Genomic DNA, 13,681 nt, shown 5'->3' on the forward strand with positions numbered 1-13,681 from the left:
AGGACGTGGGTGGGCAGAGCCGGGAGGGTCATCAGTAAAATGGGACACACCTGGGCTCGGGTGTGTCCCGGGATAAGTACACCTCTTCCCCAATTATTGAGGAGACTCACTCCATGCAGACACTGATAGATTTCGGTTTTGGCATTTTTGTTTGTTTGCTTTGGCACCTTTCAACACTCGTCATTATCACATTTATGAACGCAAATGCTCACTTACACTACTAATTACTGACTACACACACCATTGTTAATTGTATTTAGTTTACTTCAGTTAATACATATATTTTGTTATTCCTTATCTCCATGTCGTCTCCCTTTTTGTTATGAACTTCGAGCCGGTTCGTGACAATTTTATCTTGGTGTCCAACCCTGGTCCATTCGTCACTGTCCTGGGCTGTTTGTGTTTCCGTTACACACCGTCTCTGACAACATAGGCAGGGCAGGGTGCAGAGCGGACAGTGATAAACCGGATGAGTGATGAAGGCTCTCAGATACAGTAACCTACAGTGGTTGCTCCTCTAAAAGTTTTGCGATTATGCCGAGGCACTTAGAGGTAATTTGTGGTTAATACCCTGCGTCACCACTTCATTGCTCCAGACCAGTGCACGGGGGAGTTAGAGCACTGATTATGCTAAATAGAAACTGATAATTGTGAACGACTTCAGTATTACTTACTGAAACTGTTACACTAAGGTTTTTTAAATTATTATATTATTTAGTACAGCCACTAATGAAGGCTATCAATTGCTTCTCAAAGATGCCCTCTGGTGGTCAAACTAGCACTAACTAGCATTAATAGTACCTGTTCACACTTAAATAACGTGCCATAGAATTCCACGGCACCATGCAAGCTGCGCCGCAATACGCTGCAACTGGGCAGAGGCACAGCCATGGGTGGCCCTGGGAGGGTATAGACCCACCCACTAGGTCAGACAGAAATACTCCTCAGTTTCATCAGCTGTCCGGGTGGCTTGTCTCAGATGATCCCGCAGGAAGCCAGATGTGGAAGTCCTCGGCTGAAGTGGTGACGTGGTCTGCGGTTATGAGACCGGTTGGACTTACTGACAAATTCTCTAAAAGGATATTGGAAGCAGCTTACGGTAGAGAAATTAACATTCAATTATCTGGCAACAGCTCTGGTGGACATCCCTGGAGTCAGCATTCTAATTGCACACTCCCTCAAAACTTGAGACATCTTTGGCATTGTGTTGTGTGACAAAACTGCACATTTTAGAGTGGCCTTTTATTTTACCCAGCACAAGGTGCACATGTGTAATGATCATGCTGTTTAATCAGCTTCTTGATATTCCCAAAATTTGAGAGAACTATGCTTTTTTTGTGCATATCGAAAATATCAGGGATCTTTTATTTCAGCTCATGAAACATGGGACCAACACTACCTCAGACTGTGCTCTGTGATCCCCGGGTCACGCAAAGCTCCCCTACTGATTAGGCTTATATTTAAGAAAATGATTGTAGCTTCCACCTAAGCTACAACAAAAAAGTGCAATAAGGAATGTATTATTGTTACCAAGTGAGCATACAATTATTGTCTATAAGCTGTAAATTTAGGCTAATTTGAAAACTGCTCAAATGTCCACTTTTGTTTTCGGCTATATACCAAAATAACTGCATACTGCCTAGGCCTGATTATGCAACCATTTGGATCAGTTATGGGTCTATTCGACAGCTTATACGGTCCAGAAAGGTACATTATTAGCAGGATACTCATATGGTGTATTTTGTCAGGATGCATTGGTGCTAAGATACCATAGGAAAATATGAGCTTCCTCAGACACTGAGATGCACTGTCTCTCTCTTTTCCAACTCCCCACCAGTTCTTAAGTCTGTAGCCAATTTTACATTCAGCAAGCAAGAGCAAGTGTGCATCTCATTATAAATCAAATAACTCAAAATAATTGTCCAACAAGCTATTGTTGTCTGGTTTTTCCAAGGAACAGCCAAGGCAGCAACATCAGTAGATGTTTGTGTTTATATCTCCTGCCTTGCTGACTCTGAGCTGAAAGAGGCTAGGATGTCGTGCTTCTATACAGCACAATAATACGGTAGCCTACTCATCCCGTCACACATTTGAAGTCTATTTAATTTCGAGGATGATTCTTGGCTATTGAATGAGCAATGGACGAATAAATGGTAGCCTAATATTTGTTGTGCAGTGGGAATAAACCAGTCATGTCAGAGAAGGAGAGACGTCCCAGCGAGCACATACAGTTCAGAGTACCATGGTTCTTAGAGCTTGGTGAGAGCGTGGTTGTCCTTATTTGGCATACAACCTTCGCACAACTTTCTGGGAATGGTGCAGGATAGTTGCTTGGCTTTGGAACGTTCTAAGCACATTTAAGGAACTTGATATTTTCTTGGTATTTCATTATTTTAACAGTATGTTTCCTAAAAGTTCAAACATGGTTACATTTCATTTACATTTTGGTAATGTTCTCGGATTGTTCTCCAACTGGTTTGACATTGGGAATATTCTCACATTGTTCTGAGAACATACTTCTTTTTTTTACATTAAAAAACAGAATAAAACTTTAACAAAATTCAGAGAACATTCTAAGACTGTTATTTAAAAACATACATTCCATTCTCAGCATCAACAAAACTCTCTGTATCCTGTATTTTGTTAAGTGTGTTCAGGTGCTGGCCATACCTGATCTTAATGAGCGCTTGTTTCCTTTGAAATGAGGTCTGTTTGAATAGACTAAAATGAACAGCTTTATATGAGTTAAAAACATGGCATGCTGGAACCAACCTGGTGGCGTAGTGGACTAATTACATGCAGAGCAAACAGAAGATCATAGGTTGGACTAATTGTGTTTGCTTGATTAATTTCCACAGCCAGCCCAAATCTGATCCCCCCCCCCTTCATACCTTTTATTTGCTAGCAATACAATTGATCAACCAATAGACGTTGTGCGTATGCAAAGTCTGAGCTGTACTTGGAGATATGTACACTTTCCTGCAAGTTCACGTTCCTGAACCAGACAGCAAAATCCCAAATTGTTTGCAAAATCATTGTCATGTGGTTAATCAAAATTCTATCCAAATCTAAACAAAAATTATTCAGATCTAAAAAGTAACTTCTATTGCCATTGCCAACTATGTACAAATAGCCTACATAAAGCCAACAAATAAAAACATTGCCGCCTTCAGGTAGAACATATCCTGATAAAATAAGTATATCCTATACTTCACATTGGCTACACAAAGCTTGCGCTAGCGAACTTGTAACATTGTATAAAATATTCTGGCAGTGGTGGAAAAAGTTTGACTCAATTGTCATATTTGATGGTGGAAAAAGTATGACTCAATTGTTATACTTGAGTAAAAGTAAAGATACCTTAATAGAAAATGTCTAAAGTAAAAGTGAAAGTCACCCAGTAAAATATTACTTGAGTAAAAGTCTAAAAGTACTTGGTTTTAAATATACTTAAGCATCAAAAGTAAATGGAATTTCTAAAATGTACTTAAGTATCAAAAGTAAAAGCATAAATAATGTCAAATTCCTTATATTAAGGAAACCGGATGGCACAATTGTCTCTCTTTTTTATAACTAATCTACAATGTTTGTAGCTTTGGGTACGGTCATTTATTTTAATGCATTCAATATTATTCCAGTCTTCCTGTTCTCATTGTCGAAAGTGGACACATTGTTTGCAGAGTTTACAACCTATGCTACACTTGTGAGAAACAAGTTTAGGTTTATTTAATTTAATTTAATTTACGAGATCTGTCAATTTCATTTACATTTACATTTAAGTCATTTAGCAGACGCTCTTATCCAGAGCGACTTACAAATTGGTGAATTCACCTTCTGACATCAGTGGAACAGCCACTTTACAATAGTGCATCTAAATAATTTAAGGGGGGTGAGAAGGATTGCTTTATCCTATCCTAGGTATTCCTTGAAGAGGTGGGGTTTCAGGTGTCTCCGGAAGGTGGTGATTGACTCCGCTGTCCTGGCGTCGTGAGGGAGTTTGTTCCACCATTGGGGGGCCAGAGCAGCGAACAGTTTAGACTGGGCTGAGCGGGAACTGTACTTCCTCAGTGGTAGGGAGGCGAGCAGGCCAGAGGTGGATGAACGCAGTGCCCTTGTTTGGGTGTAGGGCCTGATCAGAGCCTGGAGGTACTGCGGTGCCGTTCCCCTCACAGCTCCGTAGGCAAGCACCATGGTCTTGTAGCGGATGCGAGCTTCAACTGGAAGCCAGTGGAGAGAGCGGAGGAGCGGGGTGACATGAGAGAACTTGGGAAGGTTGAACACCAGACGGGCTGCGGCGTTCTGGATGAGTTGTAGGGGTTTAATGGCACAGGCAGGGAGCCCAGCCAACAGCGAGTTGCAGTAATCCAGACGGGAGATGACAAGTGCCTGGATTAGGACCTGCGCCGCTTCCTGTGTGAGGCAGGGGCGTACTCTGCGGATGTTGTAGAGCATGAACCTACAGGAACGGGCCACCGCCTTGATGTTAGTTGAGAACGACAGGGTGTTGTCCAGGATCACGCCAAGGTTCTTAGCGCTCTGGGAGGAGGAAACAATGGAGTTGTCAACCGTGATGGCGAGATCATGGAACGGGCAGTCCTTCCCCGGGAGGAAGAGCAGCTCCGTCTTGCCGAGGTTCAGCTTGAGGTGGTGATCCGTCATCCACACTGATATGTCTGCCAGACATGCAGAGATGCGATTCGCCACCTGGTCATCAGAAGGGGGAAAGGAGAAGATTAATTGTGTGTCGTCTGCATAGCAATGATAGGAGAGACCATGTGAGGTTATGACAGAGCCAAGTGACTTGGTGTATAGCGAGAATAGGAGAGGGCCTAGAACAGAGCCCTGGGGGACACCAGTGGTGAGAGCGCGTGGCGAGGAGACAGATTCTCGCCACGCCACCTGGTAGGAGCGACCTGTCAGGTAGGACGCAATCCAAGCGTGGGCCGCACCGGAGATGCCCAACTCGGAGAGGGTGGAGAGGAGGATCTGATGGTTCACAGTGTTGAAGGCAGCCGATAGGTCTAGAAGGATGAGAGCAGAGGAGAGAGAGTTAGCTTTGGCAGTGCGGAGCGTCTCCGTGATACAGAGAAGAGCAGTCTCAGTTGAATGACTAGTCTTGAAACCTGACTGATTTGGATCAAGAAGGTCATTCTGAGAGAGATAGCGGGAGAGCTGGCCAAGGACGGCACGTTCAAGAGTTTTGGAGAGAAAAGAAAGAAGGGATACTGGTCTGTAGTTGTTGACATCGGAGGGATCGAGTGTAGGTTTTTTCAGAAGGGGTGCAACTCTCGCTCTCTTGAAGACGGAAGGGACGTAGCCAGCGGTCAGGGATGAGTTGATGAGCGAGGTGAGGTAAGGGAGAAGGTCTCCGGAAATGGTCTGGAGAAGAGAGGAGGGGATAGGGTCAAGCGGGCAGGTTGTTGGGCGGCCGGCCGTCACAAGAAGCGAGATTTCATCTGGAGAGAGAGGGGAGAAAGAGGTCAGAGCACAGGGTAAGGCAGTGTGAGCAGAACCAGCGGTGTCGTTTGACTTAGCAAACGAGGATCGGATGTCGTCGACCTTCTTTTCAAAATGGTTGACGAAGTCATCTGCAGAGAGGGAGGAGGGGGGAGGGGGAGGAGGATTCAGGAGGGAGGAGAAGGTGGCAAAGAGCTTCCTAGGGTTAGAGGCAGATGCTTGGAATTTAGAGTGGAAGAAAGTGGCTTTAGCAGCAGAGACAGAGGAGGAAAATGTAGAGAGGAGGGAGTGAAAGGATGCCAGGTCCGCAGGGAGGCGAGTTTTCCTCCATTTCCGCTCGGCTGCCCGGAGCACTGTTCTGTGAGCTCGCAATGAGTCGTCGAGCCACGGAGCGGGAGGGGAGGACCGAGCCGGCCTGGAGGATAGGGGACATAGAGAGTCAAAGGATGCAGAAAGGGAAGAGAGGAGGGTTGAGGAGGCAGACTCGGGAGATAGGTTGGAGAAGGTATGAGCAGAGGGAAGAGATGATAGGATGGAAGAGGAGAGAGTAGCGGGGGAGAGAGAGCGAAGTTTGGGACGGCGCGATACCATCCGAGTAGGGGCAGTGTGGGAAGTGTTGGATGAGAGCGAGAGGGAAAAGGATACAAGGTAGTGGTCGGAGACTTGGAGGGGAGTTGCAATGAGGTTAGTGGAAAAACAGCATCTAGTAAAGATGAGGTCGAGCGTATTGCCTGCCTTGTGAGTAGGGGGGAAGGTGAGAGGGTGAGGTCAAAAGAGGAGAAGAGTGGAAAGAAATAGGCAGAGAGGAATGAGTCAAAGGTAGACGTGGGGAGGTTAAAGTCGCCCAGGACTGTGAGAGGTGAGCCGTCCTCAGGAAAGGAGCTTATCAAGGCATCAAGCTCATTGATGAACTCTCCGAGGGAACCTGGAGGACGATAAATGATAAGGATGTTAAGCTTGAAAGGGCTGGTAACTGTGACAGCATGGAATTCAAAGGAGGCGATAGACAGATGGGTAAGGGGAGAAAGAGAGAATGACCACTTGGGAGAGATGAGGACCAGAAGCTCTCGGGGTGTGCGAGAACACGTGGGCGGACGAAGAGAGAGCAGTAGGAGTAGCAGTGTTGTCTGTGGTGATCCATGTTTCCGTCAGTGCCTCCCTCCAGTCGAGGGACTGGAGGGAGGCATAGGCTGAGATGAACTCTGCCTTGTTGGCCGCAGATCGGCAGTTCCAGAGGCTACCAGAGACCTGGAACTCCACGTGGGTCGTGCGCGCTGGGACCACCAGATTAGGGTGGCCGCGGCCACGCGGTGTGGAGCGTTTGTATGGTCAGTGCAGAGAGGAGAGAACAGGGATAGATAGACACATAGTTGACAGGCTACAGAAGAGGCTACGCTAATGCAAAGGAGATTGGAATGACAAGTAGACTACACTTATCGAATGTTCAGAACGTTAAGCTTACGTAGCAAGAATCTTATTGACTAAAATGATTGAAATGATACAGTACTGCTGGAGTAGGCTAGCTGGCAGTGGCTACGTTGTTGACACTACACTAATCAAGTCGTTCCGTCGAGTGTAATAGTTTCTGCAGTGCTGCTATTCGGGGGCTAGCTGGCTAGCTAGCAGTGTTGATTACGTAACGTTACGTTAAAAGAACGACAATAGCTGGCTAGCTAACCTAGAAAATCGCTCCAGACTACACAATTGTCTTAGATACAAAGACGGCTATGTAGCTAGCTAGCTACGATCAAACAAATCAAACCGTTGTACTGTAATGAAGTGAAATGAAAATGTGATACTACCTGTGGAGCGAGGCGGAATGTTGACCGGGTTGTTGAAGTTCAATTCGGAAGACGTTGGCTAGCTGTTGGCTAGCTAGTTAGCAGTGACTCCTACGTTAAGGACGACAAATAGCTGGCTAGGTAACCTCGGTAAATTAAGATAATCACTCTAAGTCTACACACTCTAAACTGCACAATTACCTTGGATACGAAGACAGCAAAGACAACTATGTAGCTAGCTAACACTACACTAATCGAGTCGTTGAGTGTAATAGTTTCTACAGTGCTAGTGGACGTTAGCTAGCTGCTGTGCTAGTGGACGTTAGCTAGCTGCTGGGCAGAAAGCAGTGTAGACTACGTTAGGACGACGAAATACGATAATTACGCAATTATCTATGATACAAAGACGGCTATGTAGCCAGCTAAGAAGAAATTGCTAAGATTAGACAAATCAAACCGTTGTACTATAATGAAATGTAATGAAAAGTTATACTACCTGCGGACCGAAGTGTAGATGCGACCGCTTCACAAAATAGATGGCATCTATTTCGTCATTGTATTTTGTTTGGAGCACTCTTGTCAATGTTGAGTAAGGACGTGCAGGCATAGAAGTAGGACTAAATGTACAACTGGTGATACATGTAATGGGAAATTGATGTACACTAAGAATCAAAAGCAAACAATTCACCCAATGAAGTTATGAAACAATGAATGTGCACAAATTGGCGGGAGAGCCCATTCTGGAGAGAAAAGTTGTCATCGGAATTCCATAATTCCTATATGTGTACATTAATGAAATCACTCGTCCTGTAGACTGGGAAAAGCAATGCCGGTTGGATTACGTCACCGTCTCTGTCGACCTTAGATATATATATACCGGCCTGTTCTTTAAACCTCAATTCAGAGGCCAGGTCTTTAAATAACGGGTCCAGACCCGCCCGTGCACGGTTTTCGGCGTACTACCTTCAGATGACAGTGACAGGTTTGGAAATCCGCTCGAAGGACCAAATTGTCATCGGAATTTCATAATTCCTATACGTGTACATTAACTAAATCACTCAGTCTATTTATAATAATTTGGTAGATTCTTATTTGCATAAAATAGACAGAGACCATCAAAATTAGATAATAGTATTTATTCTCGGAGTTTGCTGCCATGGAACCACGAACAACAGTTTATATACAAAATATGACGGCATTGGTTATAGAATTGAATCTCCTCCTCTCGACCAAGACAAAGCAGGATCAAAAGTTCACCAGCCCACTCCTGACACACACTATATCAAGATTAACTTCTGAAGTCTCACCATTATCTACAGTATCACTATTCAACAGAGTTCCAGATAACGAAAAACTTAGGGAAGCTCTCGCTGTCTTACCTAAACGCCACAGAGTTGTCGCTGAGTGAGTTCAGACACAGGTTAACGATCCCTTTCGCTTACTTAAAATCCACAACCCATTTCTCCACAACCTAGTTGGAATGGTGTTTATTATGTTTAATTACTCCTTGTTCATGCTACATAATCGCTTATTAAAACAGGGTAGAGTTGAATTAGTTATAGTTCTATTTAAATGTAGATATTGTTTAGTCATTATTCATAAAATTCCTATCAGAAGTGCGTTGTGCCTCTGGGCGCATAGTCAATCCGACATCGTCATTAACCATGCAGCATTTACAGTGATATATGGCTTCAGCACAAGTCAGAGCATTCATACTTATTGTACGTCGCGGAGCAGTGCAGAGCTGTTGAGGAAGTAAGTATGTGTTTATACAGGATGTATCGCCTCCACCTACCGTCAACCAATCATGTCAATGCGAAGCTGTACATAGCCCTCCTCATTGTTTGAACATTTGGAAGGGGCATTGCGATGTGGTACAGACCTCAATTTGGTCTCTGCATGCCTTTGGAGGCTCCGCAAATGCGTCACACCTTTTTAGTCTGGGCCTCCGTAAAGGATTCGTTCCCTGAGATGGGTGCTGGTGCCATTCCTCAGGTGACAAATCACTTCACCATATGGAGCACAAGCAAAACTTGTAAGCCATGCTTGTGCGAGACTTCTTATGAGTTGTCTGTGAAGAAAATAAATATTTAACATAAGGAGTGTCAGAACTCCAGCAATTATTTTTAACCAAAAACCGTATTATGAACAATCTTTTCAGCTCCAAGGGCCAGCACATCAAGGGCCAGCACATCAAGGGTCAGCACATCAACGGCCAGCACATCAAGGGCCAGCACATCAAGGGCCAGCACATCAAGGGCCAGCACATCAAGGGCCAGACCAGTGCAAACTTTTGGGCCAGTCCCCGAGGAGGAAATATCAGGTAATGATGAGCAATTTAATAGATTAATCTATACAATTCCTGCTAGTCAGTGGCGTTGTAATTAATTTGTTGTATTTTTTTAAATTAAAGCTATAATCGGCAGTTGTAACAATAACAAAGCACACTCCCCTCCCGTTTTGGTAAAAAGCTGAGTGACGGGATTTGGGAAATGTAACCATTTCCCAAATGACAAAGCATAAACTGTTTTTTAGCATGTAATAATAAAAATGTAATAATGAGAAAAAAAACTGAGATATTTGAAGCACCTTTGGCAGCGATTACAGACCTGCGTCTTCTTGGGTATGATGCTACAAGCTTTGCACACAAGTAGTTGGGGAGTTTCTCCCATTATTCTCTGTAGATCCTCTCAAGCTCTGTGAGGTTGGATGGCACAGCTATTTTGAGGTCTTCCAGAGATGTTCGATCGGGTTCCAGACCAGGCTCTGGCTGGGCCACTCAAGGACTGTCAGAGACTTGTTCCGATGCCCCTCCTGCATTGTCCTGGCTGTGTGCTTAGAGTCTTTGTCCTGTTGGAAGGTGAACATTCGCCCTAGTCTGGGGTCCTGATTGCTCCGGAGGAGATTTTTATCTGTACTTTGCTCCATTCATCTTCCCCTCAATCCTGACTAGTCTCCCAGTCCCTGCCACTGAAAAACATCCCCACAACATGTTCTAGGAACAGTCTAAGTGGTTACAAACTTCTTCCATTTAAGAATGATGGAGGCCACTGTGTTCTTGGAGACCTTCAATGCTAGAGAATTTGTTTGGTACCATTCCCCAGATCTGTGCCTCAACACAATCCTGTCTCAGAGCTCCAATGGTAATTCCTTCGACCTCATGGCTTGGTTTTTGCTCTGACATGCACTGTCAACTGTGGGACCTTATATAGGTAAGTGTGTGCCTTTCCAAAGCATGTCCAATCAATTGAATTGACCACATGTGGACTCCAATCAAGCTGTAGAAACATCTCAAAGATTATCAATGGAAATAGGATGCACCTGAGCTCAATTTCGATTCTCTCAGCAAAAGGTCTGAATACTCCGTTTTTTTGTAAATGTGAAAAAGTTTTATTTTTGCTTTGTCATTATGGGGTATTGTGTGTAGATTGATGAACAAGGCTGTAACGTAACAAAATGTGGAAAACGTTAAGGGGTCTGAATACTTCCCGAATGCACTGTATTTGTTACGGTCTTGTGAAGGCTGGCTGAATTCTAGCAGAGTATGTCTTTTGTCTCAGCATGTCTACAGATCTCACTTTTCCCTGTTTTGCTTTTCTTGTAAATGGTGATACTGGAGACTGTTATCAAACGAAACTGTGTAACCTAGCATCTAAGAAATGCATTGCCATTAATTGGAATGTTGGTTATCCTTCCACAATGTCACAATGGATGGCAGAAATGTCAAGTTATGTATCACAATATGATTTATTACAAGATTAAGGGTAAATTGGGCAACTTTCATAAGGTCTGAATGCCTTATATGGAATACAGTATGACAAAGGGAGTCTGTATTGAAAACATGCTGTCAGGGGAGATACCTATTTAGGCAATCCCTAACTGTTGGGTGGCTCAGTCCGGGCCCTGGTGGTCTACCATCCTGTGGGTTGTCACTTGGCCCAACACACCCAAAACCAATAATGTTTCATTAAGATCCTAAAGCTAAGTAGAGGTGTGTTGGATTGGGGCGCTGCAGGATGGTAAGACCCCTAGGGGCAGGATGGGGTGACCCAGCTATATTTGGTGTAAAAGTAAAAAGAGCTCTACAATACTATTAGGCCTATGAGAGTAATTATATGGAGGATGTGCTGTTTCTGTGTGTTAATGAGTATGTGTAGTTGTATGTGTTTTTTTGTATTTTTGTTTCCAAACCTTTCCCTTGTAAAAAAAATAGTTGACAGAGTTGAGGAATTGACTAGACTGGTGGGGGTCAGGTGTGCAGGTTGGGCAGTCTGGCTGAAATTTGATATAGAGGATGTCTTAACGAAGACCGTCAAAAGTCTTTGTACTTGATTTTTTTTAAAGAGTTATTATATTTATTAGGCTATTAGTTAAAGGTGCAACAATATTGATTATTGAATTACCTTTGATGTAGTTCAGTCTTATCAATCACTTAAACATATTTAATGATGACCTCTTACCTTTTTTTAAATTTAACTAGGCAAGTCAGTTAAGAACAAATTCTTATTTTCAATGACAGCCTAGGAACTGTGGGTTAACTGCCTGTTCAGGGGCAGAACAACAGATTTGTACCTTGTCAGCTCAGGGGTTTGAACTTGCAACCTTCCCGTTGCTAGTCCAATGCTCTAACCACTAGGCTACCCTGCCGCCCTGAGTTTGCTTACTTTTTGTTTTTTTAAATAGAGATTGCAAGAAGGACCATGGTCATTTTGGATTGTGTAGAAATGCAGGGAATTAGTTTCTGGTGCCCCCAAAAAATCTGGGGAAGAACCCCAAGACCTGGCACTGTCCTTTCAGCACCTTTCGCTTAAAATGTAATATCATCAAGATCTGTTGCCTACGCCTATAATAGTCATACTCATCAATTATTGTTATTATTACAAATAGAAGATTATCACTTCTCACAATGGTGCTCCTATCTCAGCTTCCAGTATTTATGCTGCAATAGTTTGTGTCAGGGGGCTAGGGTCTGTTATATCTGGAGTATTTCTCCTGTCTTATCCGGTGTCCTGTGTAAATTTAGGTATGCTCCCTCTAATTCTCTCTTCTCTTTTTCTTCTCCTTCTCTCTCCCTTTCTCTCTCTCTTCTCTCAGAGGATTTGAGCCCTAGGACCATGCCTCAGGACTACCTGGCCTGATGACTCCCTGCAGTCCCCAGTCCACCTGGTCATGCTGCTGCTCCAGTTTCAACTGTTCTGCCTGCGGCTATGGAAACCTGACTTGTTCACTGGATGTGCTACCTTGTCCCGGACCTGCTGTTTTGGACTCTCTCTCTTCCGCACCTGCTGTCTCTAACTCTGAATGATCAGCTATGAAAAGCCAACTGACATTTACTCCTGAGGCGCTGACTTGTTGCACCCTCTACAACCACTGTGACCTGTTGCACCCTCTACAACCACTGTGATTTTTTTTATTTGACCCTGCTGATCATCTATGAATGTTTGAACATCTTGGCCATGTTCTGTTATAATCTCCACCTGGCACAGCCAGAAGAAGACTGGCCACCCCTCAGAGCCTTGTTCCTCTTTATGTTTCTTCCTAGGTTCCGGCCTTTCTAGGGAGTTTTTCCTAGCCACCGTGCTTCTGCAATGCTTGCTGTTTGAGGTTTCAGGCTGGGTTTCTGTACTTTCTGTTTCTTCGTGACATCGGCTGATGTAAAAAAAAATGTAATTTTGTCTGATGAGTCCAAATTTGAGATTTTTGGGTTCAACCGCTGTGTCTTTATGACACACAGAGTAGGTGAATGGATGATCTTTGCAAGTATGGTTCCCACCGTGAAGCATGGAGGAGGAAGTGCTATGGTGTGGGGGTGCTTTGCTGGTGACACTGTCTGTGATTTATTTAGAATTCTAGGCACACTTAACCAGCATGGCTACCACAGCATTCTGCAGCGATACGCCATACAATCTGTTTTGCGCTTAGTGGGACTATCATTTGTTTTTCAACAGGACAATGACCCAACACACCTCCAGGCTGTGTAAGGGCTATTTGACCAAGAAGGAGAGTGATGGAGTGCTGCATCAGATGACCTGGAATCTACAATCCCCCAACCTCAACCCAACTGAGATGGTTTGGGATGAGTTGGACCGCAGAGTGAAGGAAAAGCAGCCAACAAGTGCTCGGCATATGTGGGAACTCCTTCCAGACTGTTGGGAAAGCATTCCTCATGAAGCTGGTTGAGAGAATGCCAACAGTGTGCAAAGCTGTCATCATGGCAAAGGGTGGCTACTTTGAAGAATCTCAAATCTAAAAAATATTTGTATTTCTTTAACACTTTTTTTGGTTACTCCATGATTCCACGTGTTATTTCATAGTTTTGATGTCTTCACTATTATTCTACCATGTAGAAAATAGTGAAAATAAAGAAAACCCCTTGAATGAGTAGGTTCAACATGTTCAAGATAGCATGCAAAGGTTGCAGGTCTGTGGAGATCTCCATAATT

This window comes from Oncorhynchus masou, chromosome 12, assembly GCF_036934945.1.
Source record: "Oncorhynchus masou masou isolate Uvic2021 chromosome 12, UVic_Omas_1.1, whole genome shotgun sequence".
Classification (NCBI taxonomy): domain Eukaryota; kingdom Metazoa; phylum Chordata; class Actinopteri; order Salmoniformes; family Salmonidae; genus Oncorhynchus; species Oncorhynchus masou.